Source organism: Mugil cephalus, chromosome 8, assembly GCF_022458985.1.
Source record: "Mugil cephalus isolate CIBA_MC_2020 chromosome 8, CIBA_Mcephalus_1.1, whole genome shotgun sequence".
In the NCBI taxonomy this organism is placed as follows: domain Eukaryota; kingdom Metazoa; phylum Chordata; class Actinopteri; order Mugiliformes; family Mugilidae; genus Mugil; species Mugil cephalus.
Genome location: NC_061777.1, coordinates 8,699,888 through 8,716,688, shown reverse-complemented (window position 1 = coordinate 8,716,688; position 16,801 = coordinate 8,699,888). Strand labels below are relative to the sequence as shown.

General features: G+C 43.3%; 1 protein-coding gene across 5 annotated transcripts in view; it reads left to right on the top strand.

Annotated features, from left to right (window-relative positions):
- sema6a (sema domain, transmembrane domain (TM), and cytoplasmic domain, (semaphorin) 6A) overlaps positions 1 to 16,801 on the top strand; it is a 99,024-nt gene that overhangs the window by 23,687 nt on the left and 58,536 nt on the right. Inside the window, exon 2 of one of the 5 annotated variants that reach the window (XM_047590903.1) lies at positions 2,971 to 3,111. The exons of 3 other annotated variants lie outside the window; for them this stretch is intronic. The gene's annotated coding sequence lies outside the window, so the exon portion shown is untranslated. Of the gene's footprint in view, positions 1 to 2,953; positions 3,112 to 16,801 lie in introns of all 5 variants that reach the window. One more of the 5 variants, XM_047590902.1, reaches the window with a different exon arrangement.

The following is a 16,801-nucleotide window of genomic DNA, read 5'->3' as shown; positions in this document are numbered from 1 at the left end:
CAGGGGGTATTCAGTGGTGCTGGAGTGTATCAACAGGATGTTTCTTCTCAGTGAGCACTCACGGTTAGATGTCTTTATACCGCGAGGTAACATGATTCCTCGTGATTCAAGGAAGGCACAGCAGGGCTTATGTAATAATTCATTACAACTACATATTATGCACACATTCATAAAGCATGCTCGCTCTCTATTGTTGCTGCCTCCTTTTTTTTTTTGTTCCCAAGACAGTCTATACAGAGAATTCATGCATTATGCAGATCACATAAGAGCACTAGTTTGCTGCGGGAGGGGAGAAAGGAAAGTATGACTCCATGACGAATCATTACAATACACACGGCGTATTCATACATGTTTGGAGAGAAGTTGTTTTTCTTCTTATTTTTTAGATCTACCTCAACCTCGCTCCATCTTCCTCGCTGTTTCTCGGAGTTAATAAAAACACTTTGGTGGCGAGGGGGATTTATTTGCATTTCCATGCCAGTCTTTGTCTCTCTTTGAGTAAACACGAGTGTATCCCGTGTGTAGCGCCCTCTCCTTCCATGCCCTTACTTTCACAAATCCCTCTCTCCTCCTCCAGTCTAGTGCTTATCTCATTACTCCTCCCGGTGCCTCCTCTCCTCACCCCTCATCATCCTCCGCCTCTTCACAAGGCGCCCTCGTGTTTTCACCAAGTTCTCTCTGCTCATGCCCTACTTTCTCCTCCGCCCTCTCTCAAAGTTCTCGAGTAGTGTCATCCCCTAACCCCCCCCATGTATGCGCTCCCCTGTTCCTCGTCACCCGTTTGCGCTGCTGCTGCTGCTGCTCCCCCGGCGGACACAGAGCCCCTGCGGCCCCCGCGTCTCCCATTCACTCATGCAGCAGCATAATAACTTTTAATCGTCTCCTTTCCCCGTGCGCCCAGCGTTTTCATTATGGTCTTGGCGCCGCTCCCCAAGCAGGCGATTCCGATTGTTGCTGGAGCAGCTCTGAGTGAGCTTATGCCAGTCTCCTACTTGATTAAAAGAAAGGCTGAGTACATAAAGAGGGAGAGCGAGGTGAGGAAGATAAAGGCAGAAAGTGAAGGGGGAAGAGCGCATAGTGGCGAAAGAGAGATAAACAATTAGAAGGAGAATCGTGGTCTCGCTCAGTCTTTGAGAGCATTGGCTGGCCCGCGCGGCGAAGCCGGCAGTAGACGTCACCTTTGCTTTTAAAATAGTTAATCTGCTCCTGGAGGGACAATGACTGCTTTAAGTCCTTCGCCCCCTCTCTCTCCCTCTCCCTCTTTGCTAAGTCCCTCCCCTGAGCTAAAGCCCTCTGAGGCACATTGCTGGGATTAGCTTGCGTTGTTGTTGCATCTTCTCAGCTCGAGATGCAAATACAGCAGTTACCTTGTACACGCTGGTAAAGCCACACGTATGAGGGCTGAGATCTATGGCTGCGGGGGGAATGATATTTTTGGTAATCTGATGTAGTAAAAAAGAAAACATAAAAATGGCTGTGTTTTGATATTGCTTAAACTCAAGCACAGTGTTTGAGACAGACTTGGTCTCACAGTTTTAGTCTGAATGAAAAGGAACACCTGCTGAAAGCACAGCTGTATGCTGCAAATAAAATGTTTTTGTCTACTGGCGCAAGGACGCAAGGATGCTCTCTGGCTGCAATTACTTTGTCACGTCCATCAGTCTGTTTCCACGCTCTGGTTTTTGCAGGTTATAAAAAAAAAAAAAAATGGAAGACAGATGTGAGTTTGAATCTATATTATACAACAGCCCTATACAGTATATTATACTGTGCTTAATTGTCACTGCAGCAGATACTGTTTTTACTATGATAATGATATGAACTCTCCGTGCTGTCGTATTTCCTGAGATTATGTCTGAAAGGCCTCTGCAATCTCCCGTCCATTTGGATTAATATGATGCACTTAATGCATTTTATACACGTACTGAGCCACATGTAAATACACTATATGGTCTACTCAAATCTGTCCTGAAATGGCTCTCATCCAACCATGTCTCATAGAAATTATATTTATTTTCCAATTATGTTTGTGTTTTTCTTTTTTGTTGTTGTTTTTTTACCAAAGTAATTGCAGCCATTTTTTCTTTTCTGGGAACTATTACCTATCCCTACTCATAAGAAGGTGGTCAGGGCTATTTGATTCAAGTGTTAATGGCAGTAGACTAATAAGAAAATATTAGCTTCTGAAGTGCAGCGGGTCGGTTAGTCTAATGTGAAAGTCTCTGCTGATTCCATTTACTTGAAACCTACCACCTGGGCCCATCCAGCTATCCTCTAGTTAGTCAGCTGCGTAGCCTCGTGGCTTTTTCCTCGGCTGCTACGGCACGAGGGGATTAGCCGCTGCTATCTGTCGGTGTTGTTTTGTCCAGCAGCCAGTCTCATCAGCCCGGCCAACAAACAAGAAGGGAAGCCTGTGGCCAAGCAATACAGAAGGGTCATTTTACTTCACAGCGGTAGCTTTGACGGCATTTCAGTTGTCAGCTTCAGTCTCCTGACAGATGTAGAAATGGTGTCAAAGGGCAAAGCAGATGTCTGTGTGCTTCTGCAATCATGTCAGATGCAGGGATACCTGTGTGGCCTGGACTGATTCTAGAGAAATGGCTGGGATTCAGTATGACACATGCTTGTTGCTTCACCCCCTCAGAGGGAGACTCCTTAAAACAAGCTTTTATTACATATTCCATACAGCTGCTGGCCATACTTGATTTTGATAATATCAGATATTAAACCAGCTTTCCTTTGTGCTCATAAAATACATTAATATCCCCTGCTGATTAAAAATATTTAGTTATGCAGATAAATCTGGACCCCACTGCCAAATCTACCTAAATACCTTCAATAAATCACCTCCTAACCATCCTTAGTACTTGTCTCCTAAACTGTCAATGTGTGATTTTAATTCATCGCATTAATATGCCACAAGAGAACCAACCTCCATGGTATCATTTCACAGATGGCTTATCTTTGCAGAAGAAAAATGAAAAATGAAATATGAAGTCTTCTGGGCTGCTGCGCTGAATTGGTTCCTTCACAAACTGACGAACTGCAGTGATTACCAATTAACATCCTGCGCCGAGAAAGAAACAAAGATAGTCAGCGATTACACACACGGTATGTAAATGTGAATCACACACGGTAATGAATTCTGTGAATAATAGTTTAAGTTCTTATCTCTTGTGAAAGCATGGTTCTAGCAGATATGATATGAAATTAAACGATACGATATGATACAATGTCATACATGTGATACTTTCAACCAGTGCCTTAAACATATTTGCTTTTATATAGTTTCTGTTGTCTTACTTTATTATACTTTTTTGGATATTACACTCTTTCCCTGATCTGATCCGATCGTATCCAGTGCGATACGATACGATACAAATTTATATTGTAACTGGTGGTTCCAGTCAATATCTCACATGATTGCAGAAATGCAGGGAGGTTGGAGAGGCAGCCAGATGACTTTTTAATGTGTATAGGAAACACGTCCAGGAAAGGTACTGTATTGCACTTCATAAAAAGAAAAAAAAAACAATATTGCTAATTATCCCATTGTTGTATTATGCTTCTTAGAGATTTAGGTACTACAGTGAATTAAGTTAACGATTGTAATCCTCAGATCCTATCCCAACAATGAGACTAGATGCTGGGGAGAATCCCTACTGCTGCACTTTAGCTTTTAAGTTAATTATACAAAGAAGCACTAGTAGAAAACTCTGGTTTCTGAGAAAAGGAGCAGCTTGTGAAGTAATTAAATGATCTGGCATGGTGAAAAACAAACGCTACTTCATGATCCCTAAGATTGTTTAAGTCCCTTTCTCATAAGTGGCCTCCTAAATTCTGCTGGAGAATTTCCGTTAAGCCAACCAGATCAGAGCATTAATCCTCAGATAGCTCCTTTGCATTGTTTTCTGTTAAAAAAAAAAAAAAAAAAAAAATTGCATGTTCGTGGAATTAAATGCACAAACAGTTAAATGGTTTAAGTTACCGGATGAGCAACATGATCCTCTTATGTCTTAAGAGGGTCCTAACTCTGTCCGCAAAGCACAGATTTCTTTGTTGCGGCAAGCAGACTGCAAAATGCTGTCTTGCAGGCTTTCTGTGTGATTGTGTGCACGTGAAGGTGTGCGTGTGTGCAGGCGCGTGCACGTGTGTGACACTACGGGCCCCATCCTTGGATTAGAGATGGTGGTGGTGCTGCTGCTGCTGGTGGTGGTGGTAATGGTTTAGATGCGATCATATTAGGGTGGATAAAAAAACTATATTGAAGGGAGGGAGTGGCAGGTCACCCCAGGGTCTGAGAAGACAGAATAAGGGAAACAAGAAGAAAGGGAAAAAAAAGGAGGACATTTCATATCCCCCCTTTCTTCTTTCCGAAGCCGGTGTGACAGCAGCTGAGGCCTGCTTGCTGTGCCTCCCAGTTGAGTGGTTGTCTGAACCCTGAACAACCCTGCTGCTCTCCTCCTCTGTCTCTTCGCCCCTTGATTTTGTGTCTCCAATTCCATTAAGTTGATTTACGTTAAACTCATTAATCACATTTTTTCTCCTGCATATAATCTGCTTGTCAATCTGATCCCGGGCCAGGGCGATGGGAGGGGACCGAAAAAAAAATAACAGAAAAAGAGAAAAAGGCACGAGTGAAGTAAAGAAAAATGAGGTAGACAGATGGAATATGTTCTGCTGGAGGGTCACTGGTACTAAACAACGAGACCGGCGCAGTTCACCGTGATTACGCTCATCTTTACAGATATTTTGTCTGCGTGAGGAGAGCCAGACTTTAAGTGTTTATCTTAAGAGCCAGATGGACACGAGTGAGATAGAGAAACATCAAGAGAGGGAGCGAGGGGTAGAAGCAGAGACGGGGGCAGAAAGTGGGAGAGAAACTAGAGAGAGAAAGAGAGAGAGATAGATGTGGAGTCGGGGGAGGCTCCAGTCACAGTCTTTTAGTCGATGATGATGAATTACTTTGACAGAGACAATCAGGATGAAATGTTAATGCGAGTGTGCCAGAGGATGCAGTCACAGCCAGACTAAGTCCTCCTGTGGGGAAATGAGAGCCCACAAACACAGGCAGTTACACTCAAAAAGGCCCACATGCTTGCAGAGACGCAGGCACGTATCAGAACCACGGAAGGAACGGAACTTATATGTAGCCACAGCGAGGGCACGGAACGCATGAAATGCCACATGCTCTCCTGACCTTTGTCTGGATGATGTTTGTTTGCGGAGCTTTGAAGATAGAGCTTCACGCTGCGTGCCAGAGGCTGTGTGGGCTGCCGGGCTTGCCTACAAATCCGTATTTTTTTTTTTTTTCACTTTCTTTCATTCTGCCTCTTTTTAATGATGCTAAATTCGCAATAGCCCCAAGTGTCACAAACACCAGCCACGTATTTCGCAGCTGAACTCCCGTCGTCTAAACAGACAAATGCAGAATTTACCCCTTTTTGCTTTTTATTTTTCAGTCTTGCTAATTAGCACACACTGGTCTACCAAGATGGCAATTTGGTGATGTTTAGCTCAAAGTGTCACTGCCTTTAAAGAGCCGCTGGCACCAAATCAGGCGGCCCAGTAATCTGTCATCTGTAATAGAAGGCGCTGCTTAATAAAGGTGTACGGGCATGCAGCTGCAGACATGAATCAATGTCTTCTAGCGTTCAGTCATTCAGGTTTAACAAACCGCTGTTTTTCTTTTGTCTCTTTCAAAATATCTTAAGCGTTTGAGACAAAAAGAAAGGGGCTTCGCTCCACGCGATCCGTCAAACTCTCCTGAAAAGTGGACTGACATGATAACTCTTCATCCACTGAATAAACAGCCATGATAGATGTCTCTGCTTAGCCGAGATGTTTTTTTTTTTTTTTTTTTGGTCTTTTTCTCTCTCTTAATTCTCCCTTAGTCACCCCTTTAAACCCTTCAGATGTTTTTCATCATCCGTGAAAATATATAATTCAGAGAACCTGATGTGCTTTAGGTTTGTTGTTTGGCATTCAGCGGGGCAGACGGAGCAACAGACAAAGACATCAAGCAGACAGGGAAGTAGCTAGGTTTGTTTTTTGTTGTTTTTAATGGTTTTGATTGAAAGGAAGCTGTAATCTTGGCATTAGCTTAACATCACAGTGAGTGGGCTTGACTGTCTCAGGTTTCCCCCTTCTGTGCTTTTCCAGTGTAAAGCCCAGGAGCTGCAGGTAAGCGCACGCCCTCCACCTGACCGACTGACTGTAACGCAACACCTTTCAAGGTGCACAAACACTTGCAGCAGCCCGTCACTGTGGTCTCTCCTATTCGGTCCCCTGGCACTCCAATCTTCATGAGCGCTCAGGCTGAGAACAATGGTTCTCGAGACTCGAGGCTCTCGCGACTGTCGGTCTGGCTCCCCTCGCTTTCGTTTTCCCCCTTCCCCTGCCCTCATGATGACAGGAAGTCATAAATGCAGATCTTCAGATGTTGCCCCAGTGTGGTAAACGGAAGGGGTTAGAAGGTTACAGATGAAAGGCGGAGGAAGCGGTTGAGGTTTCCAAGCAGAGGTTTTCGCGTCCTTTTCAAGATGCTGAAACAGAAATAAGATTTAACTAAGAAAAAGAAAAAAAAAAAAGTAATCAGTATTTGTAGGCGTGAAATGGTACCGTAGGCTGTTAAAGCTTTTATCACTTGGGAGGAACAACACTTAGTGAGTTGTGGTGTGAAGAGGAGAAAATAGATGGAATAGAAAGAAAGAGTAATTGTGTGCTCCACCTTCCAGATTGCAAGTTTTCGGCAATTATGCAGCGCAAACAGGTTTTTTATCCCGGTTCACTGCTTATTTGTATGCCGGAGGTTGTGCTGCTTATATTCTCTCAGTCTGATAGTTGTGAATAGATAAAAATGTTTACTGTTGACCACACACGTCTTTCTCTATTGTTAGGTTTAAATTTCTAAAGTGGCAGCCTAGATGAATAAAGAACCTAATTTTAATCGTGATCACGTTAATTAGAAATTTAATGTTCAATTTTATCTAATGAGTGCAAAATTTCCCAGAGCGCCGTCGTCATTCCGAACACATCCTACGCAGAATAAACCCTCTTTCCTTTGTTTTAAGCCAGACAATCCGCACGCTAACCCGGTCTGGCCTGGTCCGGCTCTGCTCGGCTCCCACAAGGGAAATTTACAGCTATGATGTATGGCCGTGGCCGCTGAATTAATGCAACATTTCCATTAGAAAAATTGCTTGACACAGCCGATATAAGAAGTTAGTGATCACAAAGATGCTGTGACATAGCGTGGAAAATTACTTATTGGAGAACCGTCATCTGCGCTTTGCTGAAATTTGCGATGGAAGCCAGAGACACAGACGGCAGTAAATATATATGCGTTCCTCTCCGCGGGGAGCAGAATCGCTCAGAAGCATCTCGTAAGCCCTCGTGTGACACTCGAAATAAATCTAAACACAAATGTCAATTTTACACTCGGAAAAATGAAAGAAGGTGATTCAGATGTGATTTCATACCGTTTTACACCAGTTAGTACACGATTTGGAAGTCTGTGAAGTACAAGTGTTCATTGTAACCGTACACTGTAATTACTGCATAATTACTGTGCCTATGGGGGAAACAATGACGCGGGCCTAGGTTCAAACAGCTGCAGAGCCAACACAAGGTCATATTTGCTTTGTTTTCGATCCATATTTCAGACTTTCAAGACTGCGTCTTATCTTTTTCTCTCTGAGTGGTGTTTTCCCTCTAGTCTCAAGCGTTGGACCCAAAGTATCTGTCTAGCCTTTTTCTTAAAATGACCTCCCATAAGAAAAGAGTAGGGATCCTCAGTTGCCACACACTGTTAGATTTACAATTAGCATGTGCACTTGCTCTCTTAGTTCCCAGCCAGCCAAGCGTTTGCAGCACTATAGATACTTGCATTACCATTACATCACTTAGAATACAACAATGCGGACGCTGGGGGAGTTGTATTTCTCTTCCCTGGGCTGATCACATAACGCGTTTAATGTTATTCACTCCCATCCCTGGGACTTTTCCTTTATACCGTTCCACAAATGAACATGTGGAGCTGAACAGCGTCTTCTCCTTCCATTGATTTTGTGGTCTCATTATAAAGAATGCACCTCTCTCGTGGCATCAGTATTTATACAGCCCATTGCTTAACGCTGACATTCGCTGCATATTAACTTTTGCTTCCGTTTTATAAAACAAAACAAGTCTGTTCATAACCTCTCATCGCCGTGTTTGATTGCTGTCAGAGGGTGTTTTCTAAAACATCAAATGGCAAATGCACAAACATTCAGTAACACAACTTATGTTAACCAAGGCTAGCTAATAATCCAACCTTATGTACTGTACGCACAAACCTACATGGGTTTTGGCTCTTTGTTTGGATAATTAGCCTATAGATGCTACTAAACAGTCTTTGTGGTTAATGTTTTGTTTTGTTTTTTTCATTTAAGAGACAGTTTGTAATGTTAATCATTCTTTTACTCCAGGAGATATGAAAAGATAAAGATGACCCATATGCTGTTGGTGCCTGGTGCCTTGCCTGTAGCCACGACTCTGTTTCTGTTGTCATGAAACCAGTCTGTTGGTAGCACAGACATATTAGTCCACAGCACAGGGTACTGCAGGGTATAGTGACATACTAATAGTGCTAATCGGCTTTGCGCTAATCAGGTTTAGCGACCGACATTGGTTTCCTTAAGGAAATGTTATATCCTTGCTTCTGTTGCTACTTTGTGCATCTCTGAACGGTTTTTACATCCGTTTTCCCACATATTTGAATTTCTCCACATCTTTTCTCCCGCCGTTTAATTTATTGACGGTTCAACCAAAAAAAAACGGGCAAAAACTAGTCTTTCTATTGTGTCACCTCATCGTGTCACATAAAAGCCATGGAAATGACAATCGGCGGGCTTCTGCCGACTGGCAGCATCTATTTTTCAACTGGCTGTACGGCATTGTGTTATACATGTGCTCTCCATACATTTTGTTTTTGCACACTTCGGGATGTGTCAATGATCTGCCTGCCAGAACATTGTCATCTTGTTCATTAGTCTAGAGCTGGATGCGCCCTGCATCCCTCCTACAATATGGTTTGCGAAGATAACAACGTTCAGACAGATTTATACCATACACTGGCAGCGGCTGTGGCACAATGCGTTGTCACTTAGTGACTTAGACCTCATGCAGCAGCGGTATTGAATGTCCTGGTTTATCACAGATGATTCATAATGCTATTGGATATGATGCACTGAACAGAAAACAAGATACTCTGTTACCATTATCACGATATCACAGGCTAACACAGAATGTAATTGTGTTTAGCTTACTTTATCCCCCATTATAAAATATATGTTTCCTGTTATAGGATGAAAATTTGAGGGAGATGAGGGAGGGAGGTTTTATTCTGGTCGGAAGATGTATTTGGTGTTAAATTGCATGGAGAGCATGGGATGGAACAAAGGTAAATACGGAGAAATGGACAAAGAGAAAGACAAAGAGGTTGAAAATCACTGTACTAAATGAAATGGACACAGAGACAGATCATTAGGGAAGGAAAGTGTGTGCTAGTGCTGCAGTCTTCTCATTCCAATCCATGGCCTTCCTTAATAGAAGATTAGCATCACGCTCAGGCACATCTGATAGGCCTGCTACTGCGGAGCGGAAGGCCAGCTAGCCAGTTATCAGCGAGGACACAGGCTCAGTCACTTAGCATAATGGAACCTGCATCAAATAAACTGAGAGAAAAATGTCATTAACTTGGGACTGAAATGATTTTATGTGATGGCAAAACAGCAAATTAAATCACGGTACATTTGCAGGCTTTATGGCCGAAACAGACTACGCGATATCCAGGAGCATTATTTACAAGGTAACCTGGCATTTTTATTGCTTTTGCTTCTCGCTTTGGCCGCAAGGACGTATGACTTGTGATTTGTGAATGTTGACGTCTTCAGCGTGCTTCCCCTCCGAAATTGCACAGTTTATGAAAAAAATGCTCAAATGGCTTGTCGGGGGAGAAAAAAAAAGAAAAAAAAGTCAAACCTGTTTTCAACGTGCGCTGAAGAGCAATGCACTGTTAACTGCGATTAGGTGCACAATGAGGCACGGATAGAGACTGTGTCACACCTTGTAAAAAAAACTCTCAAGAACACCTATTATGAAGAAGCAGGATGCTGTGAGATGTGAAAACTGCACCAGATGGATACGACAACAGAAAAGCATCACACCTCTTGTTTAGTCCCTGCAGACCACCCGCTTATATCCTGTGTCTGATTTTCCAGTTTTGTTGAAGGGGAAGGAAAAGAACCCAAAAAAAAACAAAAAAAACAGCTGCATGAGTTCACTGTTAAAAGAATGGGAAATAAGCAAAACATATACTGTACAGTCCAAACACAAGAGTCTTTCTGTCTTTATCTTCTTGGCTGCAGACACTGGTTATGTGTGTAACTCTTTTTTTTTTACATAGATGCAACATTGATTACAACTTTATGTCTATTTAGTCAAGGTCCAGTACGGATTAAAATTTCCATTTCTTTCCCTCAGATCTTTTTGAGCCTTTTATATCCACAATAAAAACCACTTAGTGAGCCACCGTTGATTATTGACTTTGAGACTTTTTCTCATTTACAGCCTGGGCCTGTCGAGAAACAGCGTTCGTAACCGTCCAGCTCCCAAGCCAGAATTACAGCTATTGTTTTATTGATTGCTCGTCCTACTTTATTTGCGAGGGAAAACTACCCCAGGAACACGGCGTCCCTCGGCTACACCTTCCGTACTCCTCTAAGCACAAATTTTTACTTTGACTCGAAAAGAACTTGCACGAATTGCAGCAAGACTGAGCTGCAGCGAACCCCTTCTCCCTTCTAAAAGTGACATGCATTTTGGATTCGGAAATACTCAGCCCGCAGAAATTATTTATTTTTTTTGTAATCCGTCTACCTGGTAATGGCTTAGCTGATGTTTACTAAAGATGAGAGCCTGGAATTGCATGTAGATCCTTGTGCACTGGAGCGCATTTCTAAACATATTGCCATGTGGATTCAACCTCAGGCAGCATATTTAAAGTATTACTTGACTCACAGAGCTTACAGGCTGGAAGTCCCAGGTCTGTATCATGACTAAGCATAGCACGAAATGGCGCGGCGCAGCCTGAAGGCACTCGGCGGTTGGCCTTCGTAAAGTCAGTTTCCAAGTAAAATGTGCATTATGCCGTGTGACAGTTTCAACACTCCAATCGCTGCTCCACGGGACACAGCTGCAGTCATTCCAGGATCCGTCTCTGCGGAGTTAATGTGGCATTTAGCTCAGTGACATTCTGACACCTTTTTTTTTTAATATTATTTTTTTTTACTGCTGTTACTTCCTCTGAGGAAAAAAAAAAGTCTCAGTTTTGTATTTCTCAGCTGCTTTTGACAAGGATCCAACTCAACACCACAGACAGATGACCAGCTGGTGTATGAACTGACAAAAGTATTCCCTGATATCACTTAGCATTTAAATAGTAAAAGGATGGAAAGGGGAATTGTAAAGTCAGACAGAGGAGCGTCAAACCGAAGAGATAGCTGCGTTGAGAGAGAGGCAGGGGAGGCCACGTTCACACAACTCTATATCAGCTTGATTAGTTTGCTGCGCTAGGCTAACATCCTCACGAACAGTGATTGACAGGCCTTCAAAACGTTCTGATACTTAAATGCGTAACGTTTTTTTTGTTTTGGGTCAATCGCTTAAGCACCAGTTGTGTGTGAGTGTGTGATGCAAGCTGGGCTTTTATGTTTTTTTTTGTTTTTTTTTGGCGAATGTGTGTCACCAACCGAGGGCTTGTTTTGATTCCCAAATGCATTTTTTTTTTTTTACCCCCAAACAAAGCAGCAAAGGAGCAGCCTGCACCGCGCTCACCTTTTACTTCTTTGCAGAAGCAGATGAAAAGATTAAAAAATAGTTTGCAGGATGAATAGAGGGAGAAAAGAACGACGGCGATGCGGCACAATGAATGTTTTAATTTGGTCTGGGTGAAGTAGTGAGGGTGACATGGGGGACATTTGGCTACGCTGGCCACCGACACACAGACAAAGACGAAACAAGATGCAGATGGTGCCGAGTTCGCCGTTCGAGTATGAAACGTTGGCTCGCTTGCATTCGTGAGCAGATAAAGGAAAAGGAATGGAAATCCACCCAGCTCACTTTGGTGCTGGAGTAGAAGTCTGCGGTTAACAGTAGCCTGTGAGGTTCATCCTCTGTCTGTATGGTTCAGGTTATCCAGAAATTATCGAGACATCTGAGTTCAGTGGTTTTGTTTTTGACGTGCTGCTAAAGCCGCGGTCGCTTGATCATGCAGAAAATAAATTCCCAGGTTGTATTTCAGGTATAAATGCACAGTGTTTCCCTATACTGAACCTTCTGAGTTGCGCACACTTATTCGTGTGTGGTTTTGGCCGATCTGATGCCGTGTAAGACGTTATATTTTTGTCTTAGACTAAACCTTGAGCTGTTAGAAGTTTTCCGAGGCAGTTTAAGCAGCTCATCTCAGCCCTGGCAGCCAACAAGTTCTTGACCTACTTTTGAAAAACAATGCAGTGAGTGGTAGTTATCTCCTCTCATCTTTCTCCCTGACTGATTTCTGCTGGTGGCGAGGTTGGTGTGGTGTCAGTTTACTTTGGATCATTCTTGGACAGCGAACTCCCATCAAGCTCCCCTCCTCTTCCCCTCTTTCCTTTCCTTTCCTTTCCTTTCCTTTCCTTTCCTTTCCTTTCCTTTCCTTTCCTTTCCTTTCTTTCCTTTCCTTTCCTTTCCTTTCCTCATTAAACTTTTCTCATTTTAATTTTTGCCATGCTCTTTTTAATAACTATGGTAATTTGCAACCTCAAGTGTCCTCAACACAACCCGGAAAAGGACATCTATTGCTTCGGAACAGATAATTGTTTTTAATGATTAAGAACACAGAGGCATGTTCCGGGTAATGGCTTTCACATCACAGCGGCAACGTTGTAAAGATAGCAGCTTATCACCAGTCTCTGAATGTCTTTGTTAGGTTACCGTTGTTCCAAGTTGGCACTTTGCCTCTATTCCTTCACTGCTCTTGAGTCTTTCTTTCCCCCCTCTTTTCCCTCTCGCGTTTTTTTGAGTCGTCTTTGGCCCGCTCCCAGAATCAATCCGTCACTTCTTTATGGGGAGACGTTCTTGCATTTGGACTCCTGTTTTAATAAAGGGCCCACAGCGACGGGGTGCCTCATTCATGTCCACTTTATTGTCTTTTAATAATCAAACCATGATGGATTACCTCCATGCAGATATTTATTTGAAGGCAACATCTAAGGGATGAAAAAAAAAAGAAGGGAAAAGTATGCTTTTGGATGGCTCGAGGACTGTTTGGAGGAGTATGCATGCACGTGTGTGTGTGTGTGTGTGGTTGTGTTTGTGTGCTTATCCAGGATGCTGGTTTGGCACTTGTTCTCAGAAAAGACAGGCAGGTTCCTCCCTCTTGCGCTCCCTCCATTCCCTCCTTTTATCGTGGCCTCCTGGGTTCAGGCAGACAGCTCCTCCTGTCTTTTCTGTCTGATTTATCAGGCCAGGACTGACAAGTGTAAACACCTGCCAGGGTATCCTCCCCATTTGGGAGCCCGAGGTGGTTGGATGTGTTCCATTTTTATCCCCATATAGCGGATCAATGCATTATTCTCACCTGGCTTTCCTTCCGACCTCCTTTGTGCTCGGTCTAATTGTCTACTACCTTCGCACCGTTTCCTCCAGCGGGCCGGTGAACGGGTGTGGACGGACGGAGGTGGACAACTCCATCAGGTTTTTAGCAATGTGTTGTTTATGTGGCTGCGTAAAAGTGTCAGATTTTAGTGCGGTCTGGTGTTGTGACGGGTGTTGTGTTCTGCCCCATGTTTTCGGCTTTTGCTGTGTAATGGGTTGAGATTATCACGCAGCAGAAAGTTCTGAAGAATTACCCTGCTGTCATTTGTTCAGCTGGAAAAAACGCTCCGGCTTTTATTCGGTTCCAGAAACCCAACAGACAGACAAACTCCCCATTTCTGTCAGACACTTTTATGTAACTTGTGCGACGTTTAAATGATCAGTTTATGTCTAGTAGTAAGTTCTTATTTAATTCTTTCGTCTTTTTCGCTTTCTCTCAATGACTTTTCATCATGTAATTGGAAGACTTTTACAAAAACTACTTGAAATATTCCACAGAACATATGGGAACTGTTTCCTTTGTAAGTACGATCAATGGGGACAAACGTGTTGCCTCAGAATTTGGTTAAACCAACAATTTGATTTCTTCACTTCCAATGAAATAATAAATATAAAAATAAAACCACGTCTTGCGCCATCCGTTACAAAATTTCAATTAAACATAAATGTAGCTGCAGATCCTTCCGAATGTGGTTGTCGGCCATACTTACAGGCACATAGCAGCACATTGCCAGTAAGCTACTCCATTCTCTTTGGCATTCCTGTCATCTGTAAAACCTTCAGCACCAATCTGTGGACATTACCCAGACGGCCAAATATAAACACAAGCAGGCTGCACACATATCAAAGCTGTCAGGCAGAATTTACAAGAAGCTGCCACTTTAAAACCTTCATATGGAACGCTTCCCCCAGACCTGACTGCGATCAAAAACCCAATTGGAAAACAAGTCGCTCCGTTATCCTCTGTAATGACAGTGACATGTTGATGAGAATATCGCGTTGCACAATTTGAGAGGCGACGCACAAAAAAACAACACTGCCTCGATGCACACAGACAGCTATTGTGCGGGGCCATGTTATGCAAAGCCACAAGGAGGCTGTTCAGGCTCCAGTGTGATAAGGTCTCAAGTACAAACTGATGGCCGTGGAGAAAGAAGCGAACCGCACATAAACAGCATCGCTTAAGAAGTCCTCCAAGTTGTTGAGAACTGCTCTTCAGAATGACAGAAAAATCTTCCTTCGAGTCTTTCTTCTCTCTCCTCCTTTCGATAGAGTCGAGTCATATTCAAAGTTGGCTTGTGTTTAGTCGCGGAAACAACTTTATTTGATTTAGATCCCGGTTAAGATAAGTACTCCCTTAAGATTTATGGACCTTTGTCACCACGGTTGCATTGATAGCATCCACTTGAAGATTAGCGAGTAACAAAAATAAACCAAGTGGAAAAGAAAAAGTGAACAACTGCAACTTGAAAACTTTGCTTGACCCATCCATCGACCCAGACCGCCACCCCACACCCTTCAATTAATCATAGTCAAGCGTCGTATTTAGCTTAGGAAACAAAAAAACAAACAATTGCTGCCGTTTTTCTTGGGAAACCAGTTTCTTAACGCGTTCGGAGGCATCAGCTTGTCCCCAACAGGTCTGCTCAGATGTAATCAAATGGCAGTCACTCACTCCATTATACGTTTAGTCTGGCACAGTGGGGGCTCCACAAGATGAACAGCTGGAACCTTCTCAGGATTAACTCGGTGTGTGTGTGTTTGTGTGTGTTTGAGTTTGTGGAATTCAGCCCAATCAAGCGTCGTCTTAACCCGTGTTTTCAGGTTCGTTTGTGAAATTAACTAGACAGACAAACAAACCTGGAGCTAAATGTTGGGTAACATTTCCTCACCTGAAGCCCGCTGTGGCCGACCTTGTCGTTAAAATAAATGCGTGTTATTGCGAGCATGTTTAAGCTCCAAGCACCCATAACTAACATGTTGATGCTAGAGCAGCAATAACATCATTAGGCGCGCTGATGTGTTTATTGGTAAAGCTAATGCAGCTTAGGTCACGTGGCCCCATGGGGGGCTGTACGTGTCCGCCCGCCTGTTTGTGATTGTTTGTCTGCGTCGAGTTGTGCGCATTCCTTATTGCCAATATAGTTCGCATTAATATGTGTGTTTTTGTTCATTCCTTCTACTTAGTAGCTGCCGCGCGTTGCAAGGTGACTGAGTGTGCGATTGATTGTGCATGCATGTGTGTTAGTTTGTTCATAAGATGGTGCGGCATGTAGGAGGGGTTCTTGGGGGTCCTTGTGTTTTTATTACCTGCTGGTGGCCTCCTGCCGGCATCCAGCTTGATTAACTCTCGCCTCCCTGCTTCACACACAAACTGCTACTTTATCACTGCGAGCGTGCTGGAGATTTAAGGGAATAAGGTTCTCAAAGTGTTATTATCCATTAAAACCCAGAGGAGGAGGCACGGGGATCCATTGTTACTCTTTGTGTCTTCTCTTTGGTTGTTTTTCAAGGGAAGCTCTTACAAGAGAGGAAATCCACATGTTTCCACCTGTGCATGTGCGGATTCTGGTAGGAGGTGATTTATTGCGGAAGTCTGAGCACATGTTTTCCCGAATCCTGATGTTCTCAGTTTGCGTTTCGACAGATGTCTAGAGTTCTGTGCGTAAGTAGCATTTTAAATCACGGGCCGGCGCGCGCACACACATAGTCACACTCGCACACAAGGAAGCAATTTGCTCTTCCACACAAAGAGTGTAATTCGGTAAAGACAGACTGTGACTCGCTCCCTCCTGTTACTCATGTGTGGCAGCCGGTAATGAAAGGGCCACTGGAAGGCTTAGGGGTTTCACTTAAGTCATTTTGTGCTCAATTTATTTTGTGTTTTAGAGTAGGCACTGTGAGATGGCTTGGCTAACACTTTTTAGTATCACATTACAACCCACTGATGTAGACAGAGGATGTTCCCCGCCTTAAAAAAGATCTGCCGTAGGATTAATCTCCTGGGAATATGTTCGACGAACAATAAAACCAAAACTGTAACATATTTGTTTCTGACATAATCAGGTCCTGTCTAAAAATACAATAGCACAATTATCCCCTTTTATCTGACTGTACCAAGACG